The 15,618-nt window shown below is 47.8% G+C and overlaps 1 long non-coding RNA gene across 3 annotated transcripts; it reads left to right on the forward strand.

Moving 5' to 3' along the window:
- Positions 1-1,115: 1,115 nt before the first annotated feature.
- On the forward strand, positions 1,116-11,649 carry LOC121661736. Of its 3 annotated transcripts, none has more exons than XR_006015081.1 (3): positions 1,116-1,805; positions 10,263-10,700; positions 11,206-11,649. It is a non-coding gene; the product is annotated as an uncharacterized LOC121661736 (long non-coding RNA). The 3 variants fall into 3 exon arrangements; XR_006015080.1 differs by lacking the exon at positions 1,116-1,805 and having other exon boundaries at positions 5,441-10,513; positions 10,609-10,700; XR_006015079.1 differs by lacking the exon at positions 1,116-1,805 and having other exon boundaries at positions 5,444-10,700; positions 11,206-11,283; positions 11,437-11,649.
- The last annotated feature ends 3,969 nt before the right edge of the window (positions 11,650-15,618 follow it).

Genomic DNA, 15,618 nt, shown 5'->3' on the forward strand with positions numbered 1-15,618 from the left:
CACTGGGAGAGATCAGGGGGGCTGTGAGGGTACTGGGGGCTATGGGGGCATGGGGGGCTATGGAGGTACTGGGGGCCTAGGGGGCACTGCGGGGCTATTGGTATATTGGGGGGATGTGGGGGTACTGGGGGGAGCTATGGGGGCACTGGGTGGAGTTGTGGGGCCACTGGGGGCTTATGGGTGCTGTGGTGACTATGGGGAACTATTGGGGCACGGGGGGGCTGTGTGGGATACTGGTGTCTATGGGAGAGCTATGGGGGCACTGGGGGCTTGTGGGGGTACTGGGCGCTAAGGGGACACGGGGTGGCGATGGGGGAGCACTGGGGGCTCTGGGAGAGCTATGCGGATAATGAGGAGCTGTGGGGCTACTGGGGAGGCTGTGGGGTACTGGGGACTATGGGGGGGCCTGCGGATTCTGGGGGCTCTGGGAGCGCGTCCCGCCCCCTCGGGGACTGCGCGGACACTGCCGCGAGGGGGCGCTGCGGGACCGAGCGCGGATCCCGCTGTCCCCGCTTTCCCTCTCGTCCCTCGCTCTCCCTGTTTCCCCCCGGATTTCCCTCCTTTCCCCACTTTTCCCCATTTGCCCTTTTTTCCCTCTACTTCACCCTGTTTTTGCTCTGTCCCCCGTTTCTCCTGTTTTTCCCTGTTCCCCCTTCTCTTCATATCCTTTTCCTTCTTTCCCCTGTTTTTCCTTTTTTCCTTCCTATCATCCCCTTTTTCCCCTTTGCCTTGTTTTTCCTCTGTTTTCCCTGCTTTCCCCCCCTTCCACCCTCTTATCCTCTTTTCGTATTTTTCCTCTTCCCCCCGTTTTACCCCTCTTCCTCCCCTTTATCTTCTTTCCCCTTTTTTCATTGTCCCCTACTTTTCCCCTGTTTTTCTCCTCTTCCTCCCCATTTCCCTCCATTTATCCCCCTTCCCCACATTTTATTTCCAGTTTTCCCATCTTCCCCCTTGTCCCCTGTTTTTCCCGTTCGCCCGTTTTTTCCTTCTTTTCCCCCTTTCCCCCTCTTTTCCTCTCTCCCTCAACTCTTTTCTCCCCTTTCCTCCCTCCCTTTAGCCCTCACTTTTTCCCCTTTTCCCTCATTCCCCCACTATTTCCCCTCTTTTTCCCATATTCCTCCCTTCCCCACTTTGTTTTCTCTTTTTGTCCCCACACACTTTTTTTTTTTCTTTTTCCCTTTTCTGCCCCAGGATCTCGTGGGATCCCAGATTCCCAGATCCCACCCCCCCCCCCCCCCCCCACACCGACCACAGACCAGCGCGTGGCCCAAATCCTGCCCTTTCCAACCCAAAAAAAGCCACGTCCGGTGACAACGTCACCCCTGGGACAGAGGTTGGGAACCACCGCGGGGGCCTCGGAATCCCGGTGTCCCTCATCCCGGAGCTGAGGCTTCATGTTGGGATGGGGTGGATCCCCATCTCACATCCCACCCCTCAGCCCTGGATCGCTATCATCTGTGGATGGGTCCCCCATTCCATGTCCCGCCCCTCATCCCTGGATCCCTAACAGTTTGGGATGGGATGGACCCCCTGTCCCGCATCCCATCCCCGTCCCGGATGCGGCTCTGCACATGGAACCCCCGAAATCCCAGAGCCAGCAGCCCCGGGAGCGCCGCTGCTCCGCGCGCATCCCGCCGGCACCGCGCCACGATGCTGCCGGTGGGATGCAATTCCGGATCGCTCCGGGGAGGCGGGCAGGAAAAGCTTTTCATCCCAAATCCGTATTGTTCGCACCCAGCGGGGAGACCATTCAGCCTCCCACCAGGCACAGGGCTGGGTTTCCAGCCGGAAATTTCCGTCTGAAGGTACAAAAAGTCATATTTGGCCCCAAAAAATAAAGGGGGGGGGGGGGGGAGAGAAAAAATTCCTCGTCGTCCTTCCCGCGCGTTAAGGCTCTCCAAATGTTTATGTGGATCCAAAGGGGTCCCAAGGGAACAAAGCACGGACACGGCGCGGCCCCCCCGAACAATGGGGCCGGATATTTTCTGATGTGAGCGGAGCCGAGGCCGGAGCCGGATCATATCCGGCCTGCCCGGGACCGCACCGCAGCAATCCCGGGATTTTAGGGAAAAAGACTTTTTCAAACAAAGAATTAGGTTTCTTTTAATTTTAGGAAAAAAAAAAAAAAGATTTTCTGTAAAAAGATAGTTGTTGGATTTTTTTATTTGCTAAAATGCTTTTGGGGGGGAAAAAAGGGCTTTTTTTTTTTCCTTGGGAAAAAGGGTTTTGGAGAAAAAAGTCGGTTTTTTCCTTGAAAAAGGTCCATCTAAAAAAAAATAAAACCCTCGTTGTGGGGGGAGGGGGGTTTGGGAAAAAGAGAAGGTGCTCTTTTTTTCTTTTTTTGAAAATAAGCCTTTTTTTTTAAGAAAAAGGCACTTTTTTGAGAGAAAGAAAGGCTGCTTTTTTTTTTTTTTTTTTTTTAAGTGGGCTTTGTTAAGAAAAAGCTTTGGGGGAAAAAAGGACTTTTTTTGTGGATAAAACAGGCTTTCTGGAAAAAAACAAGTGCTTTTTTAAAAAACGAAATAGCCGATTTTTTACAGGAAAAAGAAAAGGCAGAAAATGAGCTTTAGAGCTCTACAAAGAAATTCTCTGCATTCTACAAGAAAAAATAGGTTTGGGAAATAGAGGTTTTTTTGGAAATAAGGAGTTTTTTGGGTAAAAGATGTTTTTCTTGAGAGAGAAAAAGACTTTTTCTGGAGAAAAAAAGGTGCTTTTTTTGGGAAAAGAAAACATTTTCGTGAAAATGTAGGGTTTTTCTTTAAAAAATACTTTCTCTTGGGGAAAAAAGTATTTTTGGGGACAAAAAAGTGAGTTTTGGTGAGAAAAATAAAGCCAAAAAAGGCTTTAATGGGAAAAACTGTGAAAAAAGTGCTTTTTCTTTGAAAAGAAAAAATTTTTTTGAGAAAAATGAAACTTTGGGGTGAAAGGGTTTTTATTTTGGAAAAAACCTTTTTTTTGGGACAAAAGTCTTCTTTTCTTCACAGGAAAAGGGCTTTTTGGAATAAAACTGGTGCTTTGAGGAAACAGAGGTACTCTTCTGGGGGAAAAAAGTGCTTTTTTTGGAAAGAAAGGCCTTTTTTTGAGGAAAAAAGGCGGCTTTCGGAGGAAAGAAAAGGCTTATTTTGAGGCAAAAATGCCCTTTCTGAGAAAGTGAGGCTTTTTTGGGGGCACAAAGGTCTTTTTTGGGGGCAAAATTCTGACTTTTTCTGCGATCTGGGTTCCGAATCCTCGGTGTGCTGGGGACGCACTGGTCTGGTCCTCAGGTGCCACTGCCCAGCGTCACTGTGTCCTTTCCTAACAGAGTCCTGGGCTTCCGTGTCCCTCCAGGACACCACGGGACCCCCAGGCATCCCTTCCACGCACATCCCAGGATGCAGAGGTCACTGCCAGGACCCCAAACGTGCCCCCCGTGCCCCCCGAGCCCCCTCCCCATCCCCAGCACCCCCATTCCAAGCCAGGAATGGTCAGAAAAGCCATGACCGAGGTTACATAAATATTCCAAGCTGCCTTTGGGGGCTTATTCCATTTATTTGCCATGGATTTGGGTACTTTTCCAAAGGAAACCTCACACTGACGTGGTCTGTCCGTCCCATCCCCTCTCCCCCTCCCCCCTCCAAGTTTTTCTGGATGCTCCAAATTAATCTTTTTTTGCCATTTTTTTCTGGTCTTAAACTTGGGCTGTTTTTAATTTTTTTTTTGCGATTACCTCTCGTTTTTTTCCCCAAATCTTCTGTTTTCTGCTCCCAGAGCAGGAATTGCAATTTCCATCCACTTGGTGTCAGCTCCGGCCCCACCATCCATCCGTCCATCCCAAACCACTCCAACCCCACCAGCACAGGCTGTTTTGGGGGATCCGTTCACTTCCCTGCAGCTAAAATCCTTGATTCACCAGCATTAAAAATGACCAGCTCGTTATTATCCTACAGGATCCATACAGGAATTCTGTGCGTTTCCCAGCTGGAATCCCACTGGGTGCCAAACCAGCCCTGGGAATCCACTGCCTTGTAGAGCTTTAACCCTGCACCATCTCTGGGTTAATTACACCCCTCCCCCCCCCCCCCAGTTAATTTGGAAATGGATTAAACTCTGGGAAGGAGTGGGGGGGGTGTCCCAAAATGGAGCCACTGCTTTTGGTTGTGATGGGAATTTTTTTCCTGGTGTGTTTAAAGCAGGATGAGCCGAAAGCTACCGGGGCATTGAACTCCAGGGAATTTATTTCCCAGAATATTAGTACCTGAGGAATTTATTTCCCGGAATATTTAGTGCCTGAGGAATTTAGCATTGGGGTATTTAGCTCTGGGGCATTAAACACCGGGACATTTATCTCCGGGGAATTTAGTGTTGGGGCACTTAGCATTCAGGGAATTTAGGGCCTGGGGAATTTGGCACCAGGCTTTTGGCTCCAGGGTATTTAGTGTTGCATTAAATGACAGGGCATTTAGATCCCGGGAATTTAGTGCCTGGTGAATTTGGTGCCTGAGGAATTCAGTGCCTGGGGAATTTAGTGCCTGGGGAATTTGGCGTCGGGGCACTTGGCTCCGGGATATTTAATATTGGCACATTAAACATCAGTGCATTGAGCTCTGGGGTATTTAGTGTTGGGGCATGAAACATGAGGGTGTTTAGCTCTAGGATATTAAACCTTGGGGTGTTTAGCTGTGGGTTATAAAACATGGGGGTGTTTAGCTCTGGGGTATTTAGTGTTGGGTCATGAAACCGTTGGGGTGTTTGGCTGTGGGGTACTTAGTTTCGGGGCATTAAACATTGGGGTGTTTAGCTTTGGGGTGTGTAGTGTTAGGGTATTAAAAACTGGGGCATTGCTCCGGGGTATTTAGGGTTGGAGCATTAAATGTCAGGGTGTTTAGCTTGGGGGTTTTTTGGTGTTGGGTCGTTTAACATTGGGGTATTTAGGGCTGGGGCATTAAATATCGGTGTATTTAATATCTTTGAAGGTCCTGTTGCTCCCCGGATGCTGCACTGCACACCCCTTGAGGGCCCATTGAGGCCCCAGAGGGGCCCTGGAGTTCACAGACACGAGGGATTTGCATTTGAGGGATTTTCTCTTGAGGGATTTTCACTTGGACCCAGACTCCCAGAGAAATCCCAGCTCCGGGTTGAGCTGGACGTTCTCTCCTCGTGAACTTGCTCCCAGTGCACCCAGTCCAGTCCTCTGGATTTCCTAAGTGCAAATAAACCTTCCCCAGTAGAGTCTGAGCCCAGGAACACACGGGGAACCAGGGAGAGGGTGGGAATGCAGGGGAGAGGGTGATGATGCCAGGGAGAGGGTGGGAATAGTGAGGAGAGGGTGATGATGCTGGGGAGAGGGTGGCAGCGCTTCGGACAGGGTGGGAACGTTGAGGAGAATGTGGCAATGCCAAGGAGAGGGTGTCAGCACTGGGGAGAGGGTGGGAATGCTGGGTAGGGGATGGGAATGTTAGGGAGAGGATGGAAATGATGGGGAAGGGGTGGGTATGATGGGGAAGGAGTGGCAACACCATGGAGAGGGTGGCAGTGTTGGGGAAAGGCTGAAAATTCTGTGCAGAGGGTGGAAATGTTGGGGAAGGGTGGCAATGCCAAGGACAGGGTGGCATTTCTGGACACTGCACTGCTGTCCCCAGGGCCATGGATCTCCCCCACCACCTGCTTTTCCCTGGCTGGGGATGCTTAGGATGGTGTTGCCCCAGCACCATCCTTCTTTCCCCTCCTCCTCCTTCTCCTCCTCCTCTTCTCCTGCTCCAGCCGGGAAGTGTCTGGCTCCGGTTGCGGGAAATGCGGCGGGTCCAGCAGAGAGCAGTGGTAACACACCGGCATCCCGCCACCTCCCTCTTGCCCATCCCGGCCTTTCCAGTAAATCCTAATTTCCCTGGAAAGAGAAAAGTGGAATTTGCCAAAAACTTTGGAGCTTAATTAAAAAAAACACCCCAGTTTTCCTGGTGGTGGAGGTGGAATGGGAGCAGACAGGGCTGGCAGAGAGATTTACGGGCTGAATCGAGACTGGTAATTGCAAAGAAAATAAAAAAACCTGGTAAGAGCAAGAAAAAACCCCTTGTAAAAATAAATTATCAGCATCTCTATTAAATTATTCTGCCCCGCTGGAGCGGGACACCCGTGGCCTTTGATCCTCCCGCTGCCGTCCCGTTCCCAGCCCGCGGGACAGGGCCGAGGGGTCCCGGATGGTAATGGGCCCTGACAGCTTGGAAAAGCGAGACGGGCTCTTCGTTAATGAGCCCTAACGAAGCCAAGGGGCCCGACGAGCCCGGCGGCGGCTTCTGCTGAGCCGGCGGGGCTGCGAGCACTGGGGTGATGCCCCGGCGCGGCGGCGGGGGCCAAGGGGGCAAGAGGGATGGGATCTGCTGCCTTCCTCCATCCCTTGTTCTTCCAACGGGAAAAAATTCATTAATGAAAATTTAACAGGAAATGCAGATTGGGGAGTGGAGGCTTGGGGGGTTTCTGCAGATGGGAGACGAGAAAAAAGAGAGGTGAGAGCTTGGCTTACTATGAGCTTGCAATGCACCTGCAACAGGCTTGCAGCAGATTTGCCATGGATTTACATAAGGGGGTTGCAATGGGACTGAAATAGGTTTGCAATGGGCTTGCAATTAGTTTACAATGGGTTTGAAAGCAGTTTGAAATGGGCTTCAAAGGCGCCTAACAAACAGCAAAGAGCTTGCAAAGGGTTTGCAATGGGTCCATGATGGGTTTAAAAGGAGCTTACAAGAGGGTTTGCAATGGGCTGCAAGGGGTTTGTAATGAGTTTGCATTGATCTTGCAAGAAGTTTACAATGGGTTTGCAAAAGGTTTGAAATGGGCTTTCAAGGTTCCCCAAGAATTTTCAATGGGCCTCCAAGTTTTGCAAGCGGTTTGCAGTAGGTTCACAACGGACTTGAAAGGGATTTGCAAGGGGTTTGCAATGAGCTTGCAATAGCCTTGCAATAGGCTTACAAGGGGTTTGCAATAGGCCTGTGGCTGGCACGCAATAAGCTTGCAATGGGCTTGCAAGGAGTTTACAATTAACTTGCAACGGGTTTGCAATTGGTTTGCAATGGATTTGCAATGGGCTTGCAGTGCCTTCTCTCCATACAGGCACACCTCAGGAATCTGAACCCCAGTCCTGACATTTGTCCCTCATCCTGGGCAGCCTCCTGGCTGTGCTGCTGCTGCTCTCCCAGGGCTGCTTCTGGATTCAGTCCACCCCGGGAAAGGATTTATCCCCCTATCCCACCCTGGGCCTCATCCTCCGCGATTCAAGGAGAAGCAGCTGCCCGGGTGGGAGATCAAAGATCCCCCTGGAGCCACGGGAGGGTGGAAAATCCCCGCGGCCGCAGTGAGGAGGATCCGAAGGGCTCCGGCTGCGTGGGGCTGTGGTGGTGACACGCAGGACGGAGCCGTGACGGAAGCCCTGGAGCCTCTGTGTAACTGGAACCAGAAGGGAGGGGAGTCCAGGTTGGGGGAGGTTGGACCAGCAGGGTTCCTTTGATCCCAGCCTCGCTTCCAGGGTTCCTCCTTCCCTTGCTGCTGGGATTGCAAGGGGCTGGAGATAGGTTTACAACAGGCTTGCAACAGGCTTGAAGTGGGCTGGGAATGAGCTTGCAAGGGCCTTACAATGGGCTTGCAATGCATTTGCAGGGGGCTTGCAACAGGCTTGCCAGGGGCTTGTAGTAGGTTTACAATAAGCCTGCAACAGTCTTGCAATGAGGTTACAACAGGCAGTGGGCAGTGGGCTTGCAGTGAGCCTGCGAGGGACTTACAATGGCCTTGCGATATGTTTACCGTGGGTTTGCAATGGGTTAGCACGTGGTTTGCAACAGGTTTGTGACAGACTTGTGACAGCCTTACAATGGGTTTACAGTGGGCTTACAATTGGAGTGGGAGAGAAATTAAAGAAATAAATAAATCTGCACATAAATGGAGGGAATTATTTGCACCTTTACCATTTTGGGTGAATTTGACACGTCTTTCAGCCTCTGTCACAGATTTGTAACAGAGAGAGAGGAAACCAGCCCCTGCACCTGCCCAGATAATTTAATTTCCAACGTTTATTCCATGAAAATGTCAACACAATCCCACCCTGGAACTTGTTGGATGAGCAATCCCAGACCAATTAAACAAATTTACATGGATTTGAGTTGGAGAGCTGCAAATATTCCATATTTCTGTTTTATTTCCTCTGGGACTACTCTATTGGTGGAATTTCACTTTCCTCTGGAGCTTTTCTCTACTTAGAGTGGGATCTGAGGGTGTTTTTGGTTCCCATTTTGCACTGGCGAGGATGTTCAGTATCACCCCCTGAAAAAGTTACATGTATCAAGGCCCAAATTGCAACGGATCAGGGATAGAAATGCCTTTTGCTGGAAATTTGCCTCTTTGCAATCCCAAATCTTGGAGCAAGAGGCTGAGATGAAAACCCAGAGGAGGGATCGCTTTGGGATGGGGTTGGAAAAGACACTGCACAACTGGTCTGAGAAGCTTCCAGCCCATCCCAACCTCTTGGTTTCATCCCTGTGATCCTAAATAAGGGAAGAGGAGTCAGGTCAGAGGATTTTCACCCACGTTGATGATTCACCCAACCCCACAACCAGTCCAGTCACCCGTGGGTGTGTGGGAACCTCCGGCATGGGTTTGTACCCTTGGAGAAACCTCCTGGAGAACCTGCTTCTCGTATTTTGAGTTCTCCTAGGAGGGGGGAAGATGTTATCACTGGTAAATCCTGGGGAACTCATCTGGGTTGCTTCCCTCCAGCCAGGAATGTCCTCCAAATCCACCCAAAGAGGAGAAAATGCAGGGGAACCCCACCCTCTTACAGCAAACTGCTCCTTGTACTTGTGTTGTGATGAGGATATAAAGCTGTAAACCCACCAAATCCTTGGTGGGTCAGCATTTTTTGGGGAAGCAAATGGATCTGTGGGTTTTTCCTGTGGATCCAGGGTGTTTATCCCTCCACACCAGCAGAGAGTAGTGATCCGATGCCTTCTCCACACTCCTCACCATGACTCGGGACATCTGATGATGCTTTGGTGCTGCTGGAGATGCTTCCCAGTCCCTTACCAGGCTCCTGGGAATCTCCTAGGGAGGTGTTTTCCTCGATAAACCACCAAAATCTGCAAAAGTTCTATTTTCTTGAGCAGGGATGAAGTGCTGCTGCTGATTAACTATGAACTGGGACCATTTGAAGCACCCCAGGAATTTGCTTGGCCATCCCACTTTTGGAATGTGCTGGAGAGCCCCATCCCCTCATCCATCCATCCATAATTTGGATGTGATCACCTCCAAAATCTTTGCACACCAAGACTGGCTCTGATGAAGATGCTACAAATGTGATAGAGTTGCCCATTATTGGGAATTTCTCTTCAGTTAATCCCTTGGATGGTCCCACCACCCATGGGAAGAGATCCACTTGGATCTTGGGAATGCCAGCAAGGAAAAACAAACAGGGTGAGCTCAGGGTTATTTATTGTGGGAGTGAGTCAGGCTCTGCATCACCTGACTGGCGGGGAGTGGATCTGGATTCTAGCAGTCACAGGGGGTTTGAGACGTGAGCTGGACTCTGTGGGCTGTTCAGGCTGGTGTCGGCACCCTGAGGACAAGATTGGCTGGAAATTGGTCTCTTTTGACCAAATATTGAGACTTGGAATGTGATGAAATCCCAGAGCTGCCTCCAGCCTGATTCCATGTTGATTTTGGGGCACATCTGGTGATTTTGGGGCAAAAAAAGGGTGGTATCACCTACAGCTGCTCTACCCACATACACCTGACCCCAAATAAACACAAAGTTTAGGCTCCCCCCTCTGAGAGGTTCACGGATGATGCTCATGCTCTGATGTTCTTCCCTCGTCTCCTCTGACATGGGATGAAGTTGGGACAGGGCAGGTCCAGCCTCTCCAGCCAGATGGTTTTGAGGCACTTTGAGGTCACTGACACAAAGTCTTCCACCAGCTCAAACCCTCGTCTTTGCTTTGTCGGTGAATGTGAGGACCAAGAGCTGCCTCAGTTCCTCTGGGATCAACTCTTCTCCCACACTTTGCCCAGAGCTGGCCTGGTCCTGCTTGAGTTCCTCCTCCAGCTTTGCTTTCTGGCTGATATTAAACCCACATGGGCCACAAAACCTCCCCACCCTCCTCACGTCCGGTGAAAGCAAGAACCAGGAATGTGCAAAGTTCCAAAGGAATGGACATCTCCAGCTTGGCCTTATCTGCAGCATTTGCTCCAACTCCTCCTTTTCATGGCTCTGGTTCTCCAGCCCAGCCCTGTTGCTTCTCTTGCAGGACCTTCATCCCCTGCCCTCCCCAAGACCTTTACCTTTTGTTCACACCGAGAGCTGCCCAGGTTGGACACGTGATCCCAGGTGAGATTCTATTCCCACCATGGATCCCATGGGGTCACATCCTCCCTCTTTTCTTTCCTGGCCTGTGATTATTTATCTACCCCTTGGCTTCTTCCTTTTCTCACCCTTTGAAAGAGCGTTTTTACTTCCTTTTGAGTCATCTTGGAGTTCCTGCTCTCTCCACTTGAAGAGGTGAGTAATGTAGGGTTGGATGGACCATGCCGGTCCAGGGAGAGGGGCGAGAGAGGAGAAGTTGGGATAACAACCAGACTGTCTCTTCTGAGCAGGAGAAGCCACAGCCCCATGACCAGGGAAGGTACCAGATCTTCTTGAGGAATGAGATGATAACAGCATGGCGAGTCAAGACATTCAGGCTTGGGTTGGTGTCACCTTTTTGGGACATTGTGGCCAGTAGGGACCCTCCCAGATGAAGTGAAATAGGAGAAGGGCCAATGCAGAGTCACTAAGATTCCCAAGCCAACACGCATTGGGAGATGTGGAGGAGCTGGGCTGGGGTGTGGTGAGGAAGAGGAGGGTGTTCCCAACTGGACAGAGCCAATCCTGCCTGAAAGTGCCCCATCCCTGGCAGTGCCCAAGGCCAGGTTGGAACAACCTGGAATAGTGGAAGGTGTCCCTGCCCATGGCAGGAGGTGGAACAAGATGGGCTTTAAGGTCCCTCCCACCCCAAACCAGACTGTGATTCTATTCTAGGAAAATCCAAATTTTCCTCAATTCCACACTCCAAAACACCATTTCCATAACATGGGGCAACAAAAGCCCTGGAGATCTCCAAATTCCCCCGTTTTCAGCCTCCTTCCCTTCTTTGCATTTTATAACTGGGGTAACCTCAAACAAAAACCCAGGGAATTATTTTGGCTCAACAGGTCGGAAAGAGGCCAAGACCCTGGAGGAGCTGTCGCGTTGGACTTTCCAGCCCTTTGCACCAGCAGGAGAAATTTAATGTAAATAAACCCCTACTTCCATCCCATGGCACATCCAACCCCAATGTGGGCCGGAGCAACACCCAGCACCCACCTCCCAGTCGGCTTGGCATGAAAATCCATGGCAAACTTGTTCACTGAGGGTTCTTTTCCCCCCCAAATCCTTCCCGACAGAGTTTTCTGGGATGCGATTCAGCATGGATTAACATCCCGGCATCGGGAATACGTGGAGGGGGAAAATGCCCAACGGACTGGGTTCATCTTGGTATTTCAAATGAAGAAAAAAGGGGGATTTTGGGGTATTTATGATTTTTGTAGTCCTGGGAAGGGGAGGTTTAAATTCCCCAGGCTGAGCTATCCCACGGATTGCAAATTATATGTATAATCTCTCTGTATAAAAATGTGAATTTATTTATGTTTTTATGTAATAATTTCCATATTAATAAAATTATAGAATATATATTATATAATGTATGTTGTATTTTATATATTAATATTTATATTTTATATATATGTGTACAGAGAGAGAACGAGGGAGTGTTATATATGTATTTCTATAAAATATAAATATGTAAATTTACAACCCCTTTTCCCATCAAAGGAGCTGACTTGGAAAAGGAGAATCCAGCCTCAAGCTCAGCTGCCTCCAGCATAATCCTAACTAATCTGCAAGCTCCTAACAAAGAATAGCCCCATTATTAATTAAACAGTGAAATTAGATCCCTGAAAACATTTCCTGCTGGGGCACGTGCCCCCAAATCCCACGGCCAGGTTTATAGGAATCTCGATCCCTAACACTGCCCTCAATCACCCTCCTGCAGCTTTTAGGCTCAGTTTTAGGGGGTTTAAGGGGAAATAAGGGTTTGTTCCTGCCTGGAAATCAGAAAGCGTGTCCGGGAACGGGAGTGAATGCTAAAAATCCACCCAAATATGAGAAAGAATCTCCAGGAACAGGAGTGAATGCTTAAAATCCATCAAAATTTTCATTTTCCAAGGTAAATTGGAGCTTCTAGAGAGAAATAATGAGAACTCGCAGCCTTCTGAGTTTAAGCAAAGCATTAAACATAAATTAATCTCTATTTTATCTGTTAAGATGCCCCCAAACCCCCTTTCTTTCATGGCCAGGAGGCCCTTTTCAAGTTTGGATGCAGGAGGCTCCATGCTTGGAAAAAGGCATCCCAAGTTTGCAAAATGGGGTGGTAAATTTGCAAAAGGAGGTCTCAGGTTTGCAAAAAGGGCTCCCAGACTTGTAAAAAGTCACCCCAGATTTAAGAAAAGGCACCTCAGGTTCTGAAAATGAGGTTCCAGGATTGCAAAAAGGGATCTCGAGTTTAAGAAAAATCCCCCCAGTTTAAGAACAGGAGCCCTGATTTCGAAAAAGGCCCCCCAAATTTAAGAACCGTCCCTGGGTTCCCAAAAATGGGTCCAAGGTTTGCAAAAAGGGGTCCTTGATTTGCAAAAATGGATCTTGGTTTGTCACAGGGATACAAAAAGTGTTCCCAGATTCGCAGAAATGGACACCAGGGTTGCAAAAAGGGCGTCCAGATTTGAAAAACAAGGTCCCAGGGTTGCAAAAAGCCCCCAAGTTTCAGAAAATGAGCCCTGATTGCCAAAGAAAAGCCTCCTCAGCTTTTACATGGAGTTCCCAAAATGGGGTTCTGTGGTTGCAAAAAGTGGTTTTGGTTTGGGCAATGAGGTTCCAGGGCTGAAAAAAGACACCCCAGGTTCCCTAGAAGGGGTCCAAGGTTCCCAAAAAGGGGTCCCAGGTTTAAGAAAAAATAACCCTAAGTCTAACAAAGTGAATCCTGATTCACAATCCTCCCCCCAAATGTGAGAAAAGGTCCACGTTCCAAAAATGGGGCTCCAGGGTTGAAAAAAGACACCTCAGGTTCCCTTAAAGGGATACCAGATTCCCTAAGAACGGTCCCAGGTTCCTAAAAAAGGGTCCCAGGTTTGCAGAAAGCCCCCCAAATTCAAGGAAAGACACCCCAGATTCTCAAGATGGGGCTCAATGTTTGCACCAGTGGGGTCCCAGTTTCCAAAAGCCGTCCCAAATTTCCACAAATGCCCCCCAGATTTAAGAAAATGCCTTCCAAATTTGTGTGTCGGGGTCCAAGGGTCCCAGATCCTGGATGGAATTCCCACCCTGTCGCACGTGGGAATTACTCTTGAACCCCCAAATGGACATTACCCTTCCCAAAGCCGAGTTTTGGGAAATGATGGAGCTGGCAGCAACCCCCTGGGGCTCAGGGGTAAGATTTCCCTGGATAATCCTCTAATTCCTTGAGCCCCATGCTCCAATTGCAGCAAAAACCTGTGGAAAAAGCAGCAAAAACCCCTGTTTGGAGCAGAAAAGTTTTTGTCAGGGCTGGTTGTGCCCCAAAATCTGCGTGATCCCCAAAACTGGATTTTAGGGGTTCCCTCCCCAGAGTAAAACACGTGAAATTGCAATGGGGGGGATTGTACGACAGGGTCCCCCAGTGAACCCATTTTTGGGGGTGGGGTCCCACAAGAAAACAACTTTTGAAGCATTGGGATCCCCCCAAATTTTTGCAGCACAGAATCCCCCATTGGGGGTCCCCTGTGGGATTTGGGGCCCCAAAACACCAATTTTGCACTCCTGGGACCCCCCAAAAAACTATTTTTAGAGTGGGGGATCCCTGCCAAAAAGATCAATTTTGGACTATGGGGTCCCACAAAAGACCCTTTTTTGCACTCTTGGAGTTCTCCAAAAGACCCCATTTTTCCAGCACAGGGTCCCCAACAAGATCTAATTTTGCAGCATTGGGATCTTCCCTAAAAAATCCATTTTTGCAGCATGGGATCCCCCAAAAGTCCCAGTTTGCACTCTTGGGATCCCCCACAAAACCTATTGGTTTTGGCATCATGGGGTTCCCCAAAATACCCAGTTTGCAGCTCTGCGATCCCCAATAAACCTATTATTTTAGCAGCATGGGGTGCCCCAACCAGCCAATTTCTCCCCAAGGAGACCCCGTTTTCCAACTCAGGGCCCCCCAGGAGATCTGTAGATTCAGCACCATTGAGTCTTCCAAAACTTCACTTTCCCAGACTGACATTCCCCAGTAAACGAATTTTTACAGCAGTGTGCCCCCAAATAAATCGGGGGGAGGGCCCCACAGAGCTCCATCTCCGCAGCCCCCAGAATTTTTCATCGGGTCCAAAGATAAACCCAGACTAAAGAGAAACCCAGCCTGAAATAACCGCCCCCTCCTTGTGCCCCCCAAACCCCTTTGTTTTCCATCCCCCATCACCCAGGGATCCACTCTCTGCAGCAGTGATAATGATAATGATAATGATAATGATAATAATATAGTAACAATAACAACAACAATAACAACAACAACAATAATTAATCATCTATAATTTTAATTTTTTGAGAACTGTTTAATTTACTGGTTTAAGCAGGTTTTTAACAGAATTTCACCCCATATTTTACTACACTCAGATGGTAAAATCCCCAGGATTGGAGGTGGCAGACGGAAATGCCCCTTTAAAGGTGGATGTCCTGAAAAAGAGTTGGGAAAAGGCAAAATTTAGTGGTTTAGTGGCAGAATAAAGGAGAAAAGATAATAAATAATCTGAAAATGAAGGAATAGAGAAGGAAAATGATGTGGAAGTCAAATAGTGTAAAAGGTAATGATGGGAAATTAAAATAATAGAAAAAACCCAGGTAAAAAGGAATAAATGCAGGAAGGTAAAAAGGGGAATAGGGACATAAAGAATAGAAAGGTGAAATAATGGGAAAATAAAGGCAGGAAAAGAAGGATAAACCCACGTGGATGCAAAAAGAAACTAAAGGAAGACGAAAAATAATATAAAATAATAAAGAAAGGAGTAATAAAATAATACAATCCAAAAATAATTCAGAGTAAAGTGATAATAAATTAATTACAAATAAAAATGCAGAAATAAAGTAGTAAAATGGATAAAAAGGGAAAATAATGTAAATTGAAAAGAATATGAAAATGAGAAAAATTTAAAAATGAGAATATAGGAATAAAATAATACAAAAATAAAAGAATAGAAATGTAAAAGAATATAAAATATGAATTAAACACAAAAGAATATAAAAATGAATGATACAAAATAAAATAATAGAAAAATGAATAAAAAGAGGATAGAAAAATATTACAAATTAATAAAAACCCAGGAAAAAAAGAATGAGAAATAAACGAATATTAACAAACTAATAAAAATGAAAATGATATTAAAATTATTAAAAATAAAATACTAAAATTAAAATAATATAAAACTATAAAATATAAAACCAACAATAAACACAAAGAATACTTAAATAAAAATATAGAAAATAAGTAACATTAAAAACTGAAATAA

Source organism: Corvus kubaryi, unplaced genomic scaffold (assembly GCF_017639235.1).
Source record: "Corvus kubaryi isolate FWS band 111438036 unplaced genomic scaffold, C.kubaryi_AGA036_p1.0 37189, whole genome shotgun sequence".
Taxonomy (NCBI): Eukaryota; Metazoa; Chordata; class Aves; order Passeriformes; family Corvidae; genus Corvus; species Corvus kubaryi.